The following is a 4,945-nucleotide window of genomic DNA, read 5'->3' on the forward strand; positions in this document are numbered from 1 at the left end:
GAAAGCTTACTGAAGGAAAAAAAAAAAATCAGTAAAAAGAAAAATTGGCTTCATCCTGGCTCAAACCAGGGCACCACCATATTTTAAGATTGCAACTTTTTATAAGGACATTTATAAGGGCATGTCCCAATAGGACAAGGCATAATAGCTTTAAACAGGAAGAGGGGAAATTCAGGCAAGACATTAGGAAGAAACTATTCACAATGGGTGTGCTGAGACACTGGGACAGGCTTCCCAGGGAAGCTATGAAGGCCCCATCCCTGGAAGTGTTCAAGGCTAGGTTGGATGGGGTTTGGAGCAACCTGGTCTAGTGGGAGGTGTCCCTGCCCTTGCTGGAGGGGTGGAACTAGATGATCTTGAAGGTCCCTTCCAACTCAAACCATTCTATGATGCTATGATAAGGTTGTATGACTTGTCTAGTTGGGTCATCCTTGCTGAGAAGCACCCTGGAAGATGAATCACATAATGATCCATGGAGACTGGGATGACTTTCCTCACTGAGGTGACGAGGCTTTCCAGGCCAAGCATGACTCGTTTGTATCTCCCATTGCTGTCTGTGGCACTTGGTCAAGGATGCCTGCAGGGTCCCAACCTGCAGGAGAAATTTGAGTTATTTATTTTGCTCCCCTTCAGTTTCCAGTCAGCCTCGAGGACTGGGCTTCAACCACCACCTCATTTTGACATGAGCTGCAGGCAGCTGTCAGATGGAAACATTGCTCACTAACATGTGAATAAGAATTGAGTCAGCAACTTGGGAAGTAAATGTTTAACTTTTATAACTGCTTCTTTAAGCTGCTCTGTCCCTGTAGTCTAGGGAGCTATTTATTCCTTTAAAAATAATCATATTCTGGGGAGAAAGGATAAAATTAAATGGATTAAAAAATAGAATTAATATTTAATTTTAGAAGTTATTATTCTCTAAGCAAAACCACACAGATTCAATCTGCTGGATATGAAAGCACATATACAGCCTTTACATACCGAAGCCTATATACAGCATACATCATAAGCAAAAAGACAAGATGTGCACAGCATGCAGGCACTTACAGAAGGGACTGAATGTTTTCAAAATTACATGCTGGCCTTGAGGAGCTCTCTGGGTAACCACTGAAAGGGAATGATACAGACAAATACCTTTCAGCATGATAGTATCTGCAGTGTTTGCCTTCTAGAAATGGAGTAATATTTAATATTCCCTGGCACATTCTCACCTATGCAAAGCTTTCAGGTTCTGACATCAGCTGCCTTCTACCAGCTAGACGTACATCCTCCTGTAATTTCTTACTGCTCTGCAGGTATGCACATCTAGTGGCTGAATAGCACCTGCGTTAGCAACCTGCTGCCTTAAACATACTCAACACCTGCCCTTCAGTTGGCTGACTGCAAAGAAGCAAGAAAACTGGAAAGGTCAAGCAGAAATCACTGAACAGTGCCATTCATACAGCAGACACCAAGTAAAGCAGGCAATGAGTTCTCAAGCCTCGGAAAAACTGGGTCAAAAGGGTTTGAAACAGAAGCTGTTCAGCAAAGTGTGAAACCAGTGTTGTTATTTGAAAGCTCTTCCACAAGGCAGTATTGCTCTATGGCTCTGATGCGCTTTGCTTTTGGTTGTGTGCTCTGCTCAAAGGCAGTTTTGAATTGGATGATAGCAAGGGCTATAGGAAGCAGGAAATAACTGTATTTGGAACAGCAGCCATATTACAAAAGCCAGAAGGCAAGAAGGGAAAAGCAAGAGCAACTATCCAGATATAGGGAAGGCATTAAATCACATGCTTTCAAAGGCAGGCAAGGACAGCAGTGAAAGACTTCCACAAAGAGGTAAAAACACACACATGTAACTATTCACCTTCCAAGAATTTAATGCAGCTTGTCCTTTTAGCTCACAACATCTCAGCTTCCAGCCCGCCCACACAATGACTGTGCCTGATGCCTCAAAAGGAGAGGAGTAAAGTGGCAATGACTCCAGCCTCCTCCAAGAAGGATGCTGGCAGGACAGTACTTGCAAGGCTCCCGGCAGTGGCCCTTAGGAGGCCACTTCAAAATTTACACTGTGTGTGACCCTGGGCAGTGTCAGGTGCTTGAATGCAACTCATTCAGATGGCACAGCTCTAACTGCAGAAACACTGTGTCTTGCCATAGGAGCTGTACAGCAAGCATGAACACTGCTGAGACACCCATGCTTTCCCCAGTGAGTGCAATCAGAAAAAACACTCCATTCCCATGACTGCAGTGCTTGAGTAAGATCAAGAGCAGAACTCCACACTGAAGAATTTAGTGGGAAATGTGTACAGAAATAAAAAAGGCACAAGGATTTTATCAGCCAGGCTAAGCCCTAAAATTATCTGTGCTTATGTCTTTATTATCTTACGGCAAAAAAACCCACAACCAACATTTGTGAAATAACACCTGTGAACAGGGATGGAGTGAGACCCTGCTGTAAGAGCAGTTCCTTATGCAGACGATACACCAGGTCTGACAGACACATAAAGGGAGAGAATAACAAATGTGTGCCATCACTTGCATCCTGTCTTGCTGCCATGACAGCTGAGCCCTGTGCACAGCAAGGCTTTTGGGGCTCACCCCATCTCCTCATCCACAGTGGAAGTGCAGATTTTGTTTGTCACCTTGTTATATTGCAGCTGAAGAAAGAACAAAAGAAGCCCTTTTCTTACCTGTTTCTGCACAATTAGACCATGGCAGAAATAACAACCACAGCTCTCTATCAGTACAGAGTATTTCCAGGCAAGCTGCAGAGATCTGCCACCTGCTCCACTAGTTCTTTTTGGGGTTTTTTTGTTTGTTTGGGTTTTTTCAGGGGTTTTTTGTTGTTGATAGTTTTGGGTTTGTTTGTTTGTTTGTTTGTTTGTTTGTTTGTTTGTTTGTTTTTTAAGGAAGTACATTCTAGACATCTGAACAGCCAATTTGGAACAGCCTAGTTTTGGGAGCCAGCATGCTCTGCAACCATGGTGAGCTCTGAGAGTCAGACTGATGCTGCAAGGCATGAACAGCACAGAGTATATATGTTTAAGTTATGTAAGCAGTCCTATTAAATGCCCAAATCTGGTTCTATGCCTTATGTTTCTCTGTTTCAGAGCTTGAACATACAAGTGAAAAACTGCTGCAAAACCCATGTTTTTCGGTCACACCAGTACATACTTTGAGTTTCAGACAGTTGCGAAGCTAAGGCAGTCTTTCAAAGTGGTGCTTGGGAAGGTTTCAAAGTTTGATTTTTATTTCAGTTAAAATTTCAATTTTACGATTCCTGGAGTCTGGAAAGTTAGATGTTCAGCTGGGTCCCACACTCTTTTTTTTAATTATCAGGCAAAATAACTTATTTTGACATTCCCAACAATGCAGTTTGCAAAGAGCTTCAAAGCCCCACATGCTTCCCAGTGGAAGTGCTGGACCTTCAGTGCTTACAATGGGCATGATTAAACTGGCTGCCTGCACAAGGGCTGGTAAATGCTTAGAAGGTTTGCAGTCAGCCTGCAAGGTGAAACAAACTACACACCCACCCCCCCGATTTATAGACCGAAGTACTACAATGAAGATATTATTATTATTGAGCAGAAGAGCAGCCACATTAAATAAATGCTTATAAGGTAAATATTTTCTTACCCAGCTACTAGATAAGGAAAATACAACCTAGATTGAGGGAAGCAAAAATGGAGAGTCCTTTTTTTTCTTTATGATATGAACTATTACCAGAGTCTTGCTTAAAAAAAGCCAAAACAAGACAAACTTACAGTGCGGTGGGAGGGGAACACAAGTTGTACCATATCAAATTCAGAGTGTCATAAGGCAAGTGATCTCACTTCCTGCAGCACATGTGAAAGCAGAAGGATAAAAAAATAGATGACGGGGGGGGAAGAATGGATTTTGAAATACAGAAACAGGACAAAACCCCATAGTTTTTTAATTTCCCAGCATCCTCCATTCATACAGGCATACCTGAAAATGCAAGTTTCCTGTTTTTAGGCACAGAATTTTTACAAATTTGTAACAGGGAAACAGTCTGAACAGATGCCACCCAGGATTCCAAGCCACTTCTGGAGCACCAGCAGGATAAGACGTGAGCTGGGAGACAGCAGCAGAGATCAGTGTACAGGAGCAGGTCAGACCTCTTCAGCTCGGTCTGAGGCACCAGTAGCTCAGAGAGGCTGAAAATAGAAAGTGGCGTGTTTTTAAGCAAGTATCAGCCTTCTGTGGTGCTGCAGGTTAATGATATCCTGGTTAAAGCAGCATGGATCTGTGTCATGTAGATGCTAAGGACAAAGGAGAAGAGGCCAGGGAGATGAAGAAAACCAAGACGAGAATGGGAAAGCTGAGGAGGAGGAGGATGAGGGGAGATTTGTCTCCACTCGATTCTCATGACTATTGCACAGAGGCAGGAGGTCATCCTGAAAATGGCAACCTAATATCCCCACACTGTTGGTGCAGGGGGAAAAACTGGTTCCAGTGTCTGCTCCCCACAGGGATCCCCCTGGATCATGAAACATGGTAAAGAGCAAATTAAGCTCTGGCTGAGCAGACCATGATCTAAAACTATGCCCTCAGCATCTCCTCTGGGCACCAGCCACCCCAAGCACCAGGGCACTGCAGCATCAGCTCCTCATGCCCCTTTTCCTTTGCAGAGGCAGTCCCCAGTTGCTGCCCCGGCTGGGCCAGGGGGTGGTGTGGGGGGGAGGCCATCATCTGTCATCATTTATGTAGGCATCTAACAAAAAGCTGAAGAAGACAGCACGTGCGCTGGTTTAACTGGGATAGTTAATTTTCTCCATAATTTTCTACATATGGGGCTATGTTTTGGATTTGTGCTGGAAACAGCCTTACTCATACAGGGATGTTTAGTCACTGCTGAGCAGTGCTTACACAGTGTCAAGGCCATTTCTGCTTCTCAGCACACCCTACCTACAAGTAGGCTGTAGGTGCACAAGAAGTTGGG

This window comes from Chaetura pelagica, unplaced genomic scaffold (genome assembly GCF_000747805.2).
Source record: "Chaetura pelagica isolate M959 unplaced genomic scaffold, ChaPel_1.0 scaffold391, whole genome shotgun sequence".
NCBI lineage: Eukaryota > Metazoa > Chordata > Aves > Apodiformes > Apodidae > Chaetura > Chaetura pelagica.